This window comes from Somniosus microcephalus, chromosome 28 (genome assembly GCF_052327205.1).
Source record: "Somniosus microcephalus isolate GS21.2 chromosome 28, FLI_Smic_1.0, whole genome shotgun sequence".
Classification (NCBI taxonomy): domain Eukaryota; kingdom Metazoa; phylum Chordata; class Chondrichthyes; order Squaliformes; family Somniosidae; genus Somniosus; species Somniosus microcephalus.
Genome location: NC_141014.1, coordinates 12,449,248 through 12,469,378, shown reverse-complemented (window position 1 = coordinate 12,469,378; position 20,131 = coordinate 12,449,248). Strand labels below are relative to the sequence as shown.

General features: G+C 46.4%; 1 non-coding gene across 1 annotated transcript; it reads left to right on the top strand.

Annotated features, from left to right (window-relative positions):
* Positions 1–6,134: 6,134 nt before the first annotated feature.
* trnar-ucu (transfer RNA arginine (anticodon UCU)) lies at positions 6,135–6,207 on the top strand. Its single transcript has one exon. It is a non-coding gene; the product is annotated as a tRNA-Arg (tRNA).
* Positions 6,208–20,131: the final 13,924 nt, after the last annotated feature.

Genomic DNA, 20,131 nt, shown 5'->3' with positions numbered 1-20,131 from the left:
TGGGACATTTTACTATGTTAAAGGCAGCACGGTGGCATAGTGGTTAGCACTGTTGCCTCACAGCGCCAGGGACCCGGGTTCGAATCTGGCCTCGGGTGACTGTCTGTGTGGAGTTTGCACATTCTCCCCGTGTTTGCGTGGGTTTTCTCCGGGTGCTCCGGTTTCCTCCCACAGTCCAAAGATGTGCAGGTTAGGTTGATTGGCTATGATAAAAATTGACCCTTAGTGTTAGGGGGATTAAATACGTGGGGTTACGGGGATAGGGTGGGATATGTGTTGGTGTAGGGGTTACGGGATTGGGAGGGATATGTGTCGGTGCAGGCTCGATGGGCCGAAATGGCCTCTATCTGTACTGTGTGATTTCTGTGATATAAATACAAGTTGTTGTTGTAGGTGACTCTGGTATGTTGCGAGCAGTGACAGATATGATGGGTGAAAATTATTCCCATCTCTGCTGAACTTTCAAAAACTCAAACTGTGAGGCAGATGTCACATTTCGGAGCGGTCAATTGCCCTCAGGCGGGTTACATTGTGTATTCAGCCCCAGTGGCCTCATGGATAAGGCACTGACCTCCTAAGCCAGGGATTGTGGGTTCTGAGTCCCATCTGGGGTGATGTGTTTTTAATGATTGACACAATGGCAGTTTATGCGGGGCAAGTGGTGGAAGGTGCTGCCAGGCGGGGAGGCTGCATTAAGGAGGATTGTATTATCACCTGTAGCCAAGATTCCATCAAGACCGTAAGGTCAATGCAATCATCCACAATAAGGAGGGAGAGAGAAGACAGGCCAGTTAGCCTGACATCAGTCATCGGGAAAACTTTGGAATCCATTATTAAGGGAGTGGTAACAATGCACTTAGAAAATCATATGATTAGGTTTTTGTGAAAGGGAAATTGTGTTTAACAAATTTATTGGAGTATTTTGAGGATGTAACTAGCAGGGTAGGTAAATGGGAACCAGTGGATGTCGTATATTTGGATTTCCAAAAGGCATTCAATAAGGTGCCATGTAAAAGGTTTTATTTTTATTTGTTCCTGGGATGTCGGCGTCACTGGCAAGGCCAGCATTTATTGCCCATCCCTAATTGCCCTTGAAAAGGTGGTGGTGAGCCGTCTTCTTGAACCGCTGCAGTCCGTGTGGTGAATGTGCTCCCACAGTGCTGTTAGGGAGGGAGTTCCAGGATTTTGACCCAGCGGTGATGAAGGAACGACGATATATTTCCAAGTTAGGATGGTGTATAACTTGGAGGGGAACTTGCAGGTGATGGTGCTCCCATGCGTCTGCTGCCCTTCTCCTTCTAGGTGGTAGAGATCGCGATTTTGGGAGGTGCTGCCGAAGAAGCCTTGGCGAGTTGCTGCAGTGCATCTTGTAGATGGTACACACTGCAGCCACGGTACGCCGGTGGTGGAGGGAGTGCATATTTAAGATGGTGGATGGGGTGCCGATCAAGCGGGCTGCTTTGTCCTGGGTGGTGTCGAGCTTCTTGAGTGTTGTTGGAGCTGTACTCATCCAGGCAAGTGCCGAGTATTCCATCGCACTCCTTGACTTGTGCCTTGTAGATGGTGGAAAGGCTTTGGGGAGTCAGGAGGTGAGACACTCGCCGTAGAATTCGGCGATGGTAAGGCAATTGAATATCAAGGGGCGGTTGTTAGACTCTCGTAAGTTGGAGATAGTCGAGAATCAGAGGGCACCGATTTAAGGTGATTGGCAAAAGAACCAAAGGCGACATAAGAAAAAACTTTTTTACGCAGTGAATGGTTAAGATCTGGAATGCGCTGCCTGAAAGGGTGGTGGAGGCAGACTCAATCTTATCTTTCAAAAGGGAGTTGGATAAGTATCTGAAGGACAAAAAATTGCAGGGCTACAGGGAAAGGGCAGGGGAGTGGGACCAGCTGAGAGCCGGCACGGGCTCGACGGGGCGAATGGCCTTCTTTCGTGCTGTAACCATTCTATGATTCTATGATAGTCACTGCCTGGTACTTGTGTGGTGCCAATGTTACTTGCCGCTTATCAGCCCAAGCCTGACTGTCATCCAGGTCTTGCTGTATGCGGGCATGGACTGCCTCATTATCTGAGGAGTTGTGAATGGAACTGAACACTGTGCAATCATCAGCGAACATCCCCACTTATGACCTTATGATGGAGGGAAGGTCATTGATGAAGCAGCTGCAGATGGTTGGACCTAGGACACTGCCCTGAGGAACTCCTGCAGCGATGTCCTGGGGCTGAGGTGATTGACCTCCAACAACCACAACGCTACGCAAGATAAGGTATCCTGGGGTTGGGGGTAATACATTAGCATGGATAGAGGAGTGGCTAACAGACAGAAAACAGCGGGTAGGGATAAACGGGTCATTTTCCGTTTGGCAGGCTGTAACTAGTGGGGTGCTTGGGCCTCAGCTATTTACAATCTATATTAATGACTTAGATGAAGGGTCTGAGGACAATGTATCCAGATTTGCTGACGATACAAAGCTGGGTGGAAAAGTAAGGTGTGAGGAGGACACAAAGAGCCTGCAAAGTGATCTAGACAGATTAAGTGAGTGGGCAATAAGGAGGGAGATAGAGAATAATGTGAGGAAAGGTGAGGTTATTCACTTTGTTAGGAAGAATAGAAAAGCAGAATATTTTTTAAATGGTGATAAACTATTAAATGTTGGTGTTCAGAGAGATTTAGGTGTCCTCGTACAGGAAACACAGAGAGTTAGCATGCAGGTGCAGCAAGCAATTAGGAAGGCAAATGGCATGTTGGCCTTTATTGCAAGGGTGTTGGAGCACAAGAGTAAGGAAGTCTTACTACAATTGTACAGGGCTTTGGTGAGACCACACCTGGAGTACTGGGCACAGTTCTGGTCTCCTTATCTGAGAAAGGACATACTTGCCTTAGAGGCGGTGCAACGAAGGTTCACTAGATTGATTCCTGGGATGAGAGGACTGTCCTATGATGAGAGATTGTGTAGAATGGGCCTAAACTCTCTGGTGTTTAGAAGAATGAGAGGTGATCTCATTGAAACATATAAGATTCTGAGGGGGATTGACAGGGTAGATGCTGAGAGGTTGTTTCCCCTGGCTGGAGAGTCGAGAACCAGGGGTCACAGTCTCAGGATAAGGGGTCGTGCATTTAAGACTGAGATGAGGAGGAATTTCTTCACTCAGACGGTTGTGAATCTTTGGAATTCTCCACCCCAAAGGGCTGTGGATGCTGAGTCGTGGAGTGTATTCAAGGCTGAGATCGATAGATATTTGGACTCTAGGGGGAACAAGGGGTATGGGGTCGGGCGGGAAAGTGGAGTTGAGGTCGAAGATCAGCCATGATCTTATTGAATGGCGGAGCAGGCTCGAAGGGCTGTATGGTCGACTCCTGCTCCTACTTCTTATGTTCTTCTGATGATGGACATTGAAGTACACCTGATGGCATGAGGGTTCATGGGGTCCGGAGTCAGCGTTGAGGACTCCCAGGGCCACTCCCTCCTGTCTGTGTACCACTGGGCCGCCACCTCTGCTGGGTCTGTCCTGCTTGTGGGACGGGACATACCCAGGGATGGTGATGGAGGAGTCTGGGAACTTGGCTGATAGGTAAGATCCTGTGTGGTTGCATTCTAGCCCAAGCTACAAGTTTAAAGTTACCTGGGCCCACTGACCATCCGCCTCTTTGTTTACATCAGTCAGCCCTGGAAATTTTCACAGAAATACCTCCAGCATACCTCTTGGTTACTCGGCCGTCCCAAATCCCTGCTCCCACTTCCTCGAAATGTTGATCCACTTGTCCACAAGGCCCTTACCACCCTTGAGCTTATTGCGGATGATTGCATTGACATCACGGCCTTGACGGAAACTTGGCTCACAAGTTACAATTAATGCAGCCTCCCCGCCTGGCTGTGCTTTCCATCACTTGCCCCGTCTAATCCGCCATAATAAATCATTGAAAACACATCACCCCAGATGAGACTCAAATGCACAATTCCTGGCTTAGGAGGCCAGTGCCTTATCCATTAGACCACTGGGGCAGAATACAAACAGCACCCCACCTGAGGACAATTGACCGCTCTGAAATTCGTCACATTTCCCAAATCCTGGAAAGTTAAGCATAGAGGGAAGCTATTTTTGCCCATCATATCTGCCGCTGCTCACGTGCCGTGCCAGAGCCATCTACAGCAACAACTTGCATTTATATAGCGTCTGTAAAGTAGTAAAACGTCCCAAGGGGCTCACAGGAGTGATTATCAAACAGAATTTGACACCGAGCCACATAAGGAGATACTAGGACAGGTGACGAAAAGCTTATCATAGAATGGTTACAGCACAGAAGGAGGCCATTCGGCCCGTCGAGCCCGTGCCGGCTCTCTGCAATACCACTTCAGCTAGTCCCACTGTCTCTGCCCCTTCCCCGTAGCCCTGCAAATGTTTTTCCTGCAGGTTCTTATCCAATTCCCCTTTGAAAGCCGTGATTGAATCTGCCTCCACCAGCCTTCCAGGCAGTGCATTCCAGATCCTAACCACTCGCTGAGTGAACAAGTTATTCCACACGTCGCCTTTGGTTGTTCCGCCAATCATCTTAAATCTGTGTCCTCTGGTTCTCGACCCTTCCACCAATGGTAACAGTTTCTCTCTATCTACTCTGTCCAGACCCCTCATGATTTTGAATACCTCTATCAAATCTACTCTCAATCCTCTCTGCTCTATGGAAAACAACCCCTGCTTCTCCAGTCTATCGACATAACTAAAGTCCCTCATCCCTGGAATCATTCCCGTAAATCTTTTCTGCACTCTCTCTAAGGCCTTCACATCCTTCCTAAAGTGCGGTGCTCATAATTGGACACAATACTGCAGTTGGGGTCGAACCAGTGTTTTATACAGGTTGAGCATAATTTCCACGATTTTCTACTCCATACCTCGGTGGCAGGACATATTGAGAGAGTGGTTAACAAAGCATATGGGATCTTGGGCTTCATAAATAGAGGTTTTAGGTTTTGAGTACAAAAGTAGAGAAGTTATGCTGAACCTTTATAAAGCGCTGGTTGGACCACAACTGGAGTATTGCGTCCAGTTCTGGTCACCACAATTTAGGAAGGATGTGAAGGCCCTTGCGAGGGTGCAGAGGAAATTTACCAGAATGGTTCCGTGGATGGGGGATCTTAGCTATAAGGACAGGTTGGAGAAGCTGGATTTGTTTTCATTAGAGCAAAGGAGTTTGAGGGGTGATTTGATAGAGGTGTGCAAGATAATGATGGGTTTGGATAGGCTAGACGGGGAAAGGCTGTTCCCACTAGTTGATGGCACAAGGACCAGGGGACACAGATTTAAGGAATTGGGCAAGAGATACAGGGGGGTTGTGAGAAAAAAACTTTTTTACACAGTGAATGGTGATGAACTGGAACTCGCTGCCGACGGAAGTGGCGGAAGTGGAGACACTCAATGTTTTCAAGGGGAGACTGGATAGGCACTTGAGGGAAATAAACTTGCAGGGCTATGGGAATAAAGCGGGGGAATGGGACTGACTGGATTGCTCTACAGAGAGATGGCACGGACTGGATGGGCTGAATGGCCTCCCTCTGTGCCGTTATGACTCGATGACTCTACAACTCTATTCATGAAGCCCAGGATCCCGTAAGCTTTTTTAACTGCTTTCTCAACCTGCCCTGCCACCTTCAATGAGTTGTGTACATACACCCCTAGTTCTGTCTGTTCATGCACCCACTTTAGAATTGTACCCTTTAGTTTATATTTCCTCTCTTCATTCCTTCTCCCAAAATGTATCAGTTTTCTGCGTTAAATTTCATTTGTCACGTGGCCGCCCATTCCACCAGCCTGTCTGTGTCCTCTTGAAGTCTATCACTATCCTCCTCACTGTTCACTGCACTTCCAAGTTTTGTGTCATTTGCAAAGTTTGAATTTGTGTCCTGTACAAACTTTACTCTGGCTGTACAGTTTTGGTTTGATTGATTACCTACCGTAGTATTCGGGCCACATGGGGAGAATGTGGTGAATCGATTCATTAGCCACCCAACAATGTGCATTTTAAATCCTAATCAAAGATTTTCTGTGTGCTCTGAGAATAATTTGCCCTGTAAATAATGATTTGGCGGTCACAAACTGACCCTTAAGTCTCATGATTTTCATTGCTTTATGTGTAACCCCAGTGGCCTAATGGATAAGGCACTGGCCTTCTAAGTCAGGGATTGTGGGTTCGAGTCCCATCTGGGGTGATGTTTTTTTAAAGATTGGCACGATGATATAGCTGTCAAGGCCCAGAATTTCAATGCAGCCATCCAGAATAAACTCGTAGATGGTCAGGGCAGTGTTCGCAAGTTGATAGACATTCTGAAGGGATTTGGGAGGGCAGAGTAACTGAGAGGTTCGCTGGAAGTATTTCTGTGGAAATGTGGAGAAGTGTTGTGTGGCAGAAAGCACTGATGAAGTTGGAGGCCACCATAAGATCCAGAAATGGACGTCGGCCCAGGAGAGTGAATTTCTGACCAGGAACCCAGACAGCAGCAAAATAAACCAGTGGGACAGTCACAGACTCAGCAGGTGACAGCAGCGATGGGGGATGGGCTGTTAACTAGACAAAGTTACCTTCAAACTTAAGCAAGTGAATAGAAGATCTGAGTAGTCCAGTGGAGCAGTGTAGTATTGATGGCAGAGAAGGCCAGGAATTGGGAATCAAATTTGAGCAAAGTTCCAGGGCTCACTGATGAAAGCAAAGACCAGGACGGGTCGGGGAATGGACACTGGGCACGGTATCTCCCTAAACATCTCCACCTCGCTACCTCTCTCTCCTCCTTTAAATGTTCCTCCAATCCTACCTCTTTGACCAAGGTTTAGGGCACCTGACCTAATCTCTCCTTATGTGGCTCGGTGTCAAATTTTGTTTGATAATGGCTCCTGTGAAGCACCTTGGGATATTTTACTAGGTTAAAGGTGCTATATGTTATGTTCATTAATAACTAGTCATTTTTATTAAGAACAGCTAGCTTTTGCTAGACACTTTATTGAGCACATGTGGACTAGGCACAGTATCTGTAGAGGCCTCCATCTTGACTGCTGCCTTGTGGGTAGCCTAGTGCATCATAGGTAGCCCACTCTTATATACATACAGCACCACCTAGTGTACCATTCCAGAATGACAGGTCACTGATCATTACATCCCCTTTCTTTGAGGTTAAACAAAATCAGTATCAATCAATATCAATCAATAACAACATAAACATCTTCAACAGTCAATGCATTTTCAATGTAGTTTTCTTTGTACTCAAAAATTAAGTCTATCAGGCTTTTTTACTTCACGTGTGGATCTTCTCAGCACAGGTAAGTCTGATGTGTTTTCATGAGAGCCTGTATGTGTATTTGTGTTTGATTGTTCTGGTGGTGAGTGACAAGATTCAGTTGTGGCATTGTCATCGATTTGCTCTTCGATAGTCTCTTGTGTTTTTAGGAGGGAACGGCGGTTCCTCCTGAGAATCTGTCCTTCCTCAGTTCTAACAGTGTATGACCTTGGTCCTACTTCCTCAAGAACTGTAGCTTTCCTGTTCCATGCATCTGGATCCTCAATCCTGACAACATCATCCCTTGTCAATGGTTTCAGAGTTTTGAATGACTTTTCATAGTGTGATTTCTGTTTCAGCTTTAACAGTTGAAGTCTCTGTCTCAGTTCCTTACTCTGCTTTTCTTTTGCACAGTAGGGTAGCGTGGTACGCAACTTGCGACCCATTAGGAGTTCAGCAGGTGAAGAAGCAGAGTCTAAAGATGAGGCTCGGTAGCTCAGCAGGGCGAGATAAGGATCAGACTTGCTTTCTGTCGCTTTCTTCAGCAGCTGCTTGAGAACTTGAACACCTTTTTCTGCCTTACCATTCGACTGAGCATACAAAGGACTGGATGTGATGTGTTGAAAGTCATAATGTGCTGCAAACTGTTGCCACTCCTTACAGTTGAAGCACGGACCATTGTCGCTAACGGCAATCCTGGGAATTCCATGTCTGGCGAAGATGGATTTCACATGCATTATGACACTGCTTGCTATGGTGCTTGAGAGCAGCGCCATCTCAGGATAGTTAGAATAGTAGTCAATCACTATTAGATAGTCTTTACCATTTAAATGAAAAAGGTCCATACCAACCTTTTGCCATGGTGCTGTTGGTATGTCAGCTACTATCATTGGTTCCTTTGCTTGTTTGTTTTGGTGTTTCTGACATGTCTCACATTTGCCTATCATGTTCTCAATGTCCTTATTTATGCCAGGCCAATAAACAGTGTCTCTTGCTCTCCTTTTGCATTTTTCAATTCCGAGGTGTCCCTCATGAATCCTTTTGAGCATGCCTTGACGTAGAGCCTGTGGAATGACTATTCTGTTCTGTTTTAGTAATAGTCCACTTGCGACACTCAATTCTGACCTTATGTGAAAATATTTTGGACAGGAACCTTTTGGCCAACCATGATGAATGTTCTCTATTACTGTTTGCAATACTGTATCTTTTACTGTTTCTTCTGCTATTTGCTTTGATTTTGTGTCTGACACGGGCAGCGCAGCAGTGACCATACTCACATGAACATCCACGTCTTCTTCAGTACAGCTCACATGACTCATTGTGGGTGCTCGGGATAGTGCATCTGCTAACACTATGTATTTGCCTGGTGTGTAGATCAGTTCAAAGTCATATCTTTGCAGCTTCATCATGAGTCGTTGAATCCTTGGAGACATCTCATTCAGGTTCTTTTTTATGATGGCAACCAGTGGGCTGTGGTCTGTCTCAACTGTGAAGGTGGGAAGTCCATATATGTAGCCATGAAACTTTTCTAGTCCAACTACCAAGCCTAGACATTCCTTTTCAATCTGGGCGTATCGACACTCAGTATCAGTCATAGACCTGGAGGCATAGGCAACAGGCTTCCAATCTTCACCCTCTGCTTGTAGCAAGACCGCACCTAGGCCATCTTTTGATGCATCCGTTGACACTTTGATTCTTTTTGTTGGGTCAAAGAAGGTGAGTACAGGTGTGGTTGTCAGCACTGTTTTGAGGTTTATCCACACTTGTTCATGTCTTTCTGTCCATGCGAACTCATTTGTTTTACGTAGCAGGTCTCGCAGACAGGCTGTCTTGGCTGACAAGTTAGGAATGAACTTTCCAATGAAGTTTATCATCCCCATGATGCGTAGCACTCCTTTTTCGTCAGTGGGTCGGGGCATTTTGAGTATGGCGTTTACTTTTTCCGTATCTGGCTCTATTCCTTTACCAGATAGATTATCTCCTAGGAAAGTGACTTCCTGGACGCCAAACTGACACTTGGCTTTGTTGAGCTTCAGTCCATTCCGGCGTATGCTCTGTAGCACTTTAGTCAGTCTCTCATTGTGTTCTTTCAGTGTGGAGCCCCAGATGATGATGTCATCAACATAGACCCGAACTCCTTCCAGACCTTCAATTATGTGTTCCATCGCTCTATGAAAGATTTCAGATGCAGATATTATCCCGAAAGGCATTCTGAGGAAACAATACCTGCCAAATGGTATGTTGAAGGTACAGTATTTGGTGCTCTCTTCATCCAGTTATAGTTGCCAAAATCCTTGTGATGCATCGAGCTTTGTAAAGTATCTGGCACCTGACATTTCACTGGTGATTTCTTCTTGCTTGGGAATCTGGTAGTGTTCACGTTTTATGTTTGCATTCAAGTCCTTTGGATCCATGCATACTCTCAGATCATTGTTCTTTTTCTTTACACATACCATGGAGTTAACCCAGTCTATTGGCTCTTCGACTTTCCTGATGACTCCTAGTGTGGTCATTCTGTCCAGTTCATTCTTGAGCCGGTCACGCAGGGGTGCTGGAACTCTTCGTGGAGCATGTACCACTGGCTGAGCATCCTCCTTTAGCTGGATCTTGTAAGTGATTGGTAGAACTCCAAATCCTTTGAACACATCCTGGAAATTATTTACTACAGAATCCACTGAGTCATCTGGTCTGCTTATGGCACAGTTTATACGGTATACTCTCTTGACCAGTTCTAAGTCCTCACAAGCTTTGTCACCCAGTAATGAATCAAGTCCTTCAGCCACAACAGAAAACATGAGATGATGCACTTTGTCTTTGACTGTCACTTTAAGTCTGCATACACCTAAGCTATCTATTTTCTGTCCATTATAGCCCTTCAGTAGTACTGACTTTTTCCTGTACTTTGGGCTTTTCTTTCATGTTTTTAATGTCACTCATACTGATTAAATTTGCTTTTGCCCCAGTGTCCAGTTTCAATGTAACTAATGCTCCATTTATCTGCAGTGGAATCATCCATTTGTCCTCTTTTACTGCATTAATTTTATGTTCAGCATTGTCCATATCTGAGGGCTGCACATTTTCTGTATCATTTTTGACATTGTCACATGACACCATTCATGCAAAAAATGTCTCACTTAAATCAGTGTCCTCAATCACATTAACTCGTTGCCCTTTCTTTGCTTTTAGTTTTGAAAAGCATTGTTTGGCAAAGTGATTCTTTCCATTACACTTTGTGCACATTTTTCCAAACGCTGGGCATTTTCTTAACTGGTGTTTGTAACCATAGCGTTTACAATTAAAAATTTAATCCTCCGATTGCTTTTCATTTCTGTTCTGCCCACGTTTCTTCCCCTTGTAGGACACAGCACCGACAGCAGCATTATCACTCATTACAATCGCATCATTATTGATTTCACTGAAAGTCTTCGCGTGCTTTCGAGCTAGCTCGCTGGCTTGGCATATTTTCACAGCAATTTCCAATGTTAGTTCGGTTCCTCTCAACAGACGTTCCCTGACTTTTTTTATCATGAATACCAAACACAATCTGGTCACGAATCATGGATGCTTTGAGCTCAGAGAAATTACATGTCTGTGCTTTCAGATTCAGATCAGTTATAAAGCTATCAAAAGTCTCATTTTGCTGCTGTGTCTGAGAACAGAAGATGTACCTCTCATAGGTTTCATTCTTTTTGGGAGAACAATGTGTATCAAACTTCTTTAGCACATCATCTAATTTTCCTCTGTTCTCCTCTGGATTAACTACAAATGTATTAAATATCTCTATCGCCTGTGGACCTGCAACCGTGAGCAGCAACGCTATTTTCCTTGCGTCTGGCTTCGTACTGAATCCGATGGCAGCAATGTAGAGTTTGAATTGTTGTTTAAAAGTCTGCCAATTGTAGTCGATATTTCCTGTGAGTTTCAAATGCTCTGGTGGCTTCAAATTCTCCATGTCGTGTTGCACAATATTTAGCAGATCCTACCAATCCTGGTACCATGTTATGTTCATTAATAACTAGTCGTTTTATTAAGAACAGCTAGCTTTTGCTAGACACTTTATTGAGCACATGTGGACTAAGCACAGTATCTGTAGAGGACTCCATCTTGACTGCTGCCTTGTGGGTAGCCTAATGCATTGTGGGTAGCCCACTCTTATATACATACAGCATCACCTAGTGTACCATTCCAGAATGACAGGTTACAGATCATTACACTATATAAATGCAAGTTGTCGTTGTAGAGGGCTCTGGTATGGCGCAAGCAGTGACAGATATGATGGGTGATAATAGCTCCTATCTATGCTTAACTTTCGAAGACTCTGAAACTGTGAGGGAGATGTCACATTTCGGAGTGGTCAATTGTCCTCAGGCAGGTTACATTGTGTATTCAGCCCCAGTGGCCTAATGGATAAGGCACTGGCCTCTTAAGCCAGGGATTGTGGGTTCGATCCCTATCTGCGGTGATGTGTTTTCTAATGATTGATAAAACGGTGGTTTAGGTGGGGCGAGTGGTGGAAGGTGCTGCCAGGTGGGGAGGCTGCATTAAGGAGGATTGTATTATCACCTGTCAGCCAAGAATCCCTTACAGCCATAAGGTCAATGTAATCATCCACAATAAGGAGGGAGAGAGAAGACGGGCCAGTTAGCCTGACATCAGTCCTGGTTTTGGGAGATGCTGCCAAAGAAGCCTTGGCAAGTTATTGCTGTGCATCTTGTAGATGGCACACGGTGTGCTGGTGGTGGAGGGAGTGAATGTTCAAGATGGTGGATGGGGTGCCAATCAAGCGGGCTGCTTTGTCCTGGGTGGTGTCAATCTTCTTGAGTGTTGTTGGAGCTGTACTCATCCAAGCCAGTGCAGAGTATTCCATCACACTCCTGACTTGTCGATGGTGGAAAGGCTTTGGTGAGTCAGGAGGTGAGACACTCACCGCAGAATTCGGCGATGGTAATGCTGTTGAATAGCAAGGGGTGGTGGTTCGACTCTCATAAGTTGGAGATATTCGAGAATCAGAGGGCACAGATTTAAGGTGATTGGCAAAAGAACCAAAGGCGACATAAGAACATAAGAAATAGGAGCAGGAGTAGGCCACACGGCTGCTCGGCCATTCAATAGGATCATGGCTGATCTGAATCTCGACTCACATCCACTTCCCTGCCCTCTCCCCGTAACCCCTAATTCCCTTATCTGCTAGGAAAATGTCTATCTCCATTTTAAATTTATTTAATGTTGCAGCTTCCACAGCTCTCTGGGGTAGCAAATTCCATAGATCTACTACCCTCTGAGTAAAGAAGTTTCTCCTCATCTCAGTTTTGAAAGGGCAGCCCCTTATTCTAAGATTATCCCCCCTAGTTCTAGTCTCACCCTTCAGTGGAAAAAACTTTTTTACGCAGCGAATGGTTAAGATCTGGAATGCGCTGCCTGAAAGGGTGGTGGAGGCAGACTCAATCTTAACTTTCAACAGGGAGTTGGATAAGTATCTCAAGGAAAGAAAATTGTAGGGCTACAGGGAAAGGGCAGCGGAGTGGGACTAGCTGGGAGCCGGCACGGGCCGAATGGCCTTCTTTTGTGCTGTAACCATTCTATGATGCTATGATAGTCATTGCCTGTTACTGTGCGTGGCGGGAATGTTACTTGCCACTTATCAGCCCAAGCCTGACTGTCATCCAGGTCTTGCTGTATGCGGACATGGACTGCCTCATTATCTGAGGAGTTGTGAATGGAACTGAACACTGTGCAATCATCAGCGAACATCCCCACTTCTGACCTTATGATGGAGGGAAGGTCATTGATGAAGCAGCTGCAGATGGTTGGACCTAGGAAACTGCCCTGAGGAACTCCTGCAGCAATGTCCTCGGGCTGAGGTGATTGACCTCCAACATCCACAATCCAGAGTAGCTGAGAGGTACGCTGGATGTATTTCCGTGGAAAAGTTGGAGAATTGTTGTGGGGCAGAAAGCGGTGGTGAAGTTGCAGGCCACCATAAGATGCGGAAACGGTGGAGAAATGGACGTTGGCCCAGGAGAGTGAATTTCTGGCCAGGACCCAGACAGCAGCAAAATGAACCAGTGGGACAGTCACAGACTCAGCAGGTAACAGCAGCGATGGGGGATGGGCTGTAAACTGGACAAAGTTACCTTCAAACTGCAGCAACTGAATAGAAGATCAGAGTCACAGCAGCTGAGTCTTACAGTGTATTCCAGTGGAGTCCAGTGGAGTAGTATAGTATTGATGGCAGAGAGGCCAGGAATTGGGAATTAAATTTGAGCAAAGTTCCAGGGCTCACTGATGAAAACAAAGAGCGGGCAGGGTCGGGGAATGGACAGTGGGCACGGTATCTCCCGAAACATCTCCGCCTCACTACCTCTCTCTCCTCCTTTAAATGTTCCTTAAAACCTACCTCTTTGACCAAGGTTTAGGGCACCTGTCCTAATATCTCCTTATGTGGCTCGGTGTCAAATTCTGTTTGATAATGGCTCCTGTGAAGCACCTTGGGACTTTTTACTATGTTAACGGCGTTATATAAATGCAAGTTGTTGTAGTAGGTGGCTCTGGTATGGCGTGAGCAGTGACAGATATGATGGGTGAAAATAGCTCCCATCTCTGCTGAACTTTCGAAGACTCTGAAACTGAGGCAGATGTCACATTTCGGAGCGGTCAATTGCCCTCAGGCGGGTTACATTGTGTATTCAGCCCCAGTGGCCTAATGGATAAGGCACTGGCCTCCTAAGCCAGGGATTGTGGGTTCGAGTCCCATCTAGGCTGATGTGTTTTTAGTGATTGACACAATGGCGGTTCAGGCAGGGCAAGTGGTGGAAGGTGCTGCCAGGCGGGGAGGCTGCATTAAGGAGGATTGTATTATCACCTGTAGCCAAGATTTTGTCAAGGCCGTAAGGTCAATGCAATCATCCACAATAAGGAGGGAGAGAGAAGACAGGCCAGTTAGCCTGACATCAGTCATCGGGAAAATGTTGGAATCCATTATTAAGGGAGTGGTAACAATGCACTTAGAAAATCATATGATTTGGTTTTTGTGAAAGGGAAATTGTGTTTAACACATTTATTGGAGTATTTTGAGGATGTAACTAGCGGGGTAGATAAATGGGAACCAGTGGATGTCGTATATTTGAATTTCCAAAAGGCATTCAATCAGGTGCCATGTGAAAGGTTTTATTTTTATTTGTTCCTGGGACGTGGGCATCGTTGGCAAGGCCAGCATTTATTGCCCATCCCTAATTGCCCTTGAGAAGGTGGTGGTGAGCCGCTGCCCTGAGGAACTCCTGTAGCGATGTCCTGGGGCTGAGGTGATTGACCTCCAACAACCACAACGCTACGCAAGATAAGGTATCCTGGGGTTGGGGTAATATATTAGCATGGATAGAGGAGTGGCTAACAGATAGAAAACAGCGGGTAGGGATAAACGTGTCATTTTCCGGTTGGCAGGCTGTAACTAGTGGGGTGCTTGGGCCTCAGCTATTTACAATCTATATTAATGACTTAGATGAAGGGACCGAGGACAATGTATCCAGATTTGCTGACGATACAAAGCTGGGTGGAAAAGTAAGCTGTGAGGAGGACACAAAGAGCCTGCAAAGGGATCTAGACAGATTAAGTGAGTGGGCAATAAGGTGGGAGATAGAGAATAATGTGAAGAAATGCGAGGTTATTCACTTTGTTAGGAAGAATAGAAAAACAGAATATTTTTTAAGTGGTGAGAAACTATTAAATGTTGGTGTTCAGAGAGATTTAGGTGTCCTCGTTGTAAGCGGTTTTTGATCCTTGCCCAATTGCTAGATGGACGGTTCGAATCGCCCCCGCCTTACGAAAGTTCTATACCCGGGAATTATTATTCAGAGTGTAAATGGAATAAGTCACGGACAGGAATGCTTCGGTGAAAAATCAAACATATTTATTTGGTCTAACATACATTGGATAAAACATGCACTACTAAATGAAATCACTATCTCTGTGGAGAATAGAATCCAGATTACAAACAATATACATACAGTACACAACTGGGGCCTATAACAAGCAATAATTCCCTTGTTGCTATGGTGGACTCTAACTCCACCCCTACCAACGAATTACCCAGTCGCATAAACCCCTTCGCCTGGCTGAACTAAACGAAGCTCCCATCCTTGGAATAGCCCAAAAGCTTCACTTCTGAGGAAAACCCTGAGCCCCTTTCACCTCACCCAGCTTGCCTGGGATATCTGGTTACCGGCTTGGGTCACTCGAGACTTTGCTTACCACCACACACAGTTGGTCTCGATCGCTTCGCTCAGTGGCTTCTTCCTCTGGTACTTCTTGTTAGGTCGATCTTGGTGGAGCGAGGAAGCGAGAGAGAGAGAGAAAGAATGGTGGAAAAGGATCTATCTTTATAGGAGTCTTGCTACCCCTATCTTTCCCGCCAATCTTTAAAATCCTTTTGTTTCTAAGCACTCCGGTGCTTAATCAGTGATGGGTCATCATCGGACCCATGAGTATTCTGTGATTGGATTAATGGCCCTAAATCTGGGACATATCTTTCGGTCTTTGTGTTGGGAAAAACAGGCTCCTCTTCAGCTGGCTGAGGCCAGAGGGTTCATTGTTCTGCTTCTCTTCTGAGGTGGAGGTGAGAAGTGCTTTTGCATATTAGAGTGGCTTTCGAATAAGTTCAAGTTCAATGGCCCCCTTCCTTTTTCCAGGACTGTCGGGCGAACCCATACATTTTGGATGACTGACAGTCCTTTTGTCACAGCCAACTGCCATGCGTTCTCTGGAGTTTTAACAAACCAGTCCTCCACGCACCTGCACAGGGCGATCCCACCACAGGGAAAACACCCTCAGCCCATAAAGTCCACAAAAATATTCTCGACTGAGTCCATTCTTCAAACAGAGACTTTGCGATCTCGTCATCGTACAGGAAACACAGACAGTTAGCATGCAGGTACAGCAAGCAATTAGGAAGGCAAATGGCATGTTGGCCTTTATTGCAAGGGTGTTGGAGCTCAAGAGTAAGGAAGTCTTACTACAATTGTACAGGGCTTTGGTGAGACCACACCTGGAGTGCTGTGCACAGTTCTGGTCTCCTTATCAGAGAAAGGACATACATGCCTTAGATGCAGTGCAACGAAGGTTCACTAGATTGATTCCTGGGGTGAGAGGACTGTCCTATGGTGAGAGATTGTGTAGAATGGGCCTATACTCCCTGGAGTTCAGAAGAATGAAACATAAGATTCAGAGTGGGATTGACAGGGTAGATGCTGAGAGGTTGTTTCCCCTGGCTGGAGTGTCTAGAACTAGGGGTCACAGTCTCAGGATAAGGGGTCGGCCATTTAAGACTGAGATGAGGAGGAATTTCTTCACTCAGACGGTTGTGAATCTTTGGAATTCTCCACCCCAAAGGGCTGTGGATGCTGAGTCGTGGAGTATATTCAAGGCTGCGATAGATAGATATTTGGACTCTAAGGGGAACAAGGGAATATGGGGTCGGGCGGGAAAGTGGAGTTGAGGTCAAAGATCAGTCATGATCTTATTGAATGGCGGAGCAGGCTCGAAGGGCTGTATGGCCAACTCCTGCTCCTACTTCTTATGTTCTTATTGTGAAGGACATTGAAGTCCACCTGATGGCATGAGAGTTCATGGGGACAGGAGTCAGCGTTGAGGACTCCCAGGGCCACTCCCTCCCGTCTGTGTACCACTGGGCCGCCACCTCTGGTGGGTCTGTCCTGCTTGGGGGACGGGACATACCCAGGGATGGTGATGGAGGAGTCTGGGACCTTGGCTGATAGGTATGATCCTGTGTGGTTGCATTCTAGCCCAGGCTACAAGTTTAAAGTTACCTGGGCCCACTGACCATCCACCTCTTTGTTTACATCAGTCAGCCCTGGAAATTTCCACAGAAATACCTCCAGCAAACCTCTTGATCACTCAGCCCTCCCAAATCCCTACTCCCACTTCCTCGAATTGTCAATACACTTGTCCACAAGGCCCTTACCACCCTTGAGCTTATTGCGGATGGTTGCATTGACATCACAGCCTTGACGGAAACTTGGCTCACAAGTTACGATTAATGCAGCCTCCCCGCCTGGCTGTACTTTCCACCACTTGCCCTGTCTAATCTGCCATAGTATCAATCATAAAAAACACATCACCCCAGATGAGGCTCAAACACACAATCCCAGGCTTAGGAGGTCAGTGCCTTATCCATTAGGCCACTGGGGCTGAATACTAACAGCACCCCACCTGAGGACAATTGACCGCTATGAAATTCCTCACATTTCCCAAATCTTGGACAGTTAAGCACTGAGGGAAGCTACTTTCACCCATCATATCCGCCGCTGCTCACGTGCCGTGCCAGAGCCATCTACAGCAACAACTTGCATTTATATAGCGCCTGTAATGTAGTAAAACATCCCAAGGGGCTCACAGGAGCGATTATCAAACAGAATTTGACACCAAGCCACATAAGGAGATACTAGGACAGGTGACCAAAAGCTTGTCATAGAATGGTTACAGCACAGAAGGAGGCCATTCGGCCCTTCGAGCCCGTGCCGGCTCTCTGCAATACCACTTCAGCTAGTCCCACTGTCCCTGCCCCTTCCCCGTAGCCCTGCAAATGTTTTTCCTGCAGGTACTTATCCAATTCCCCTTTGAAAGCCGTGATTGAATCTGTCTCCACCAGCCTTCCAGGCAGTGCATTCCAGATCCTAACCACTCGCTGAGTGAAAAAGTTATTCCACACGTCGCCTTTGGTTGTTCCGCCAATCACCTTAAATCTGTGTCCTCTGGTTCTCGACCCTTCCACCAATGGGAACAGTTTCTCTCTATCTACTCTGTTCAGACCCCTCATGATTTTGAACACCTCTATCAAATCTACTCTCAATCCTCTCTGCTCCAAGGAGAGCAACCCCAGCTTCTCCAGTCTATCGACATAACTAAAGTCCGCCATCCCTGGAATCTTTCTCGTAAACCTTTTCTGCTCCCTCTCGAAGGCCTTCACATCCTTCCTAAAGTGCGGTGCTCAGAATTGGACACAATACTGCAGTTGAGGTCGAACCAGTATTTTATACAGGTTGAGCATAATTTCCACGCTTTTCTACTCTATACCTCGGTGGCAGGACATATTGAGAGAGTGGTTAACAAAGCATATGGGATCTTGGGCTTCATAAATGGAGGTATTGAGTAGAAAAATTAGAGAAGTTATATTGAACCTTTATAAAGCGCTGGTTTTTCATCCTGGATATATTGCATCCAGTCCTCGTTGTAATGTATGTACCTATAAGGGGAGAACTACTTTTTACAGCTCCTGTATACTGTAGTACCGGCAGTGACCACACCTGTATATAAACCCTGAGTAGTGTTCTGTATCGTTAGTTCTAGAGTAACCCTCATTCAGTAAACACCTGTTGAATCGTTCCTGCAGTCTGTTGTCTGATTATTGAAGGACACAACATTCAGATACACGGGCCTAACATTGGCGACGAGCAGATTCAAACCTACCTGCAACTCTGCATCACCTCCCAGGGATTCGCTCCTGGAGAACAGTAGAAGAAGGTCGCGTCCAGAAGCACGGGCGTCGACCACGGGAAACCCCCCAGTCATCCAGCGGAGATTTGAGCATCGCAGGGAAGGCTGTCGAGAGCCAGGCTTGGCTTTCCAGTCACGGTGGTTGATGGGCCTTCAATAACCACAAAACTAGAAGTTATAGACTTAAACAAGTTGGCTTTTAATCACTAAAATCAGAGCTAACATCTCAACACGCCGACTGGTGCACAGGAATGAGTCATACAGATCCTAGGATCTTTATGTAAGAGAAGTCAGGGGCGGAGCCAAGAGCCAAGACCTGGAGCCTCCCAGGTTAGTCGGGAAAGAGGAAGTGAAACTATACACAGTGGGGGAGGGTAATGTACATGAGTGCAAAATGAATACAGGATCAAGACAAACAGATTTCATTACATTCACCCCTTCTATAGATTTAGTCCATCGGGGTGATGTTTCTTAAAAGTTGGTATAAGTGAGTCTGTCAGGAGGTTTCGCAGTTCTCAGTGATCGGCGCAAAGCCGGTCGGGGTGCCTCTAGGGGAGTGGATTCTGGTTCCTCCGCTGTCCGGGCCTCCGCAGTGTCTTCCAGGTTATCTGCAGTGTCCTCCAGGTTAAAGTTGGGTATTGATACCTCTGGGCGTCCTGTCTCTTTGTAGTGTAGGTCTTCATCGGGTAGTCTCCCATCGTTCTCTCCGCTCCCCGAGGGAGCGAGGTCTTTTATGGAAACAGTGTCCTCTCGCCCGTCAGAGTATTCGATATAGGCGTACTGAGGGTTTGCATGGAGGAGCTGTACCTTTTCCACAAGGGGGTCCGTTTTATGGCCTCTCACGTGCTTCCGCAATAGTACTGTCCCCGGTGACGTCAGCCACGTAGGTAGAGATATGCTCGAGGTGGATTTACGGGGGGAAACGAACATCTTTTCGTGAGGGGTAGCGTTAGTGGCAGTACATAACAGAGACCTTATGGAGTGGAGCACGTCTGGGAGGACTTCCTGCCAGCGGGAGGTCGGAAGGCCTTTTGACTTTAAGGCTAACGTGACAGCCTTCCAAACAGTAGCATTCTCCCTTTCCACTTGCCCATTACCCCGGGGGTTGTAGCTAGTGGTTCTGCTAGTGGCTATCCCCTTCTAGAGCAAGAACTGGCGCAGCTCGTCACTCATGAATGACGTCCCCCTATCGCTGTGTATGTAGTTCGGCATGCCAAACATGCAGAATAGATTACAGAGACACTTGATGACCGTGGCACTGGTCATGTCTGGGCAGGGAATGGCGAAGGGGAAGCGGGAATATTCATCAATGATATTGAGGAAGTATACGTTACGGTCGGCAGAGGGAAGGGGTCCC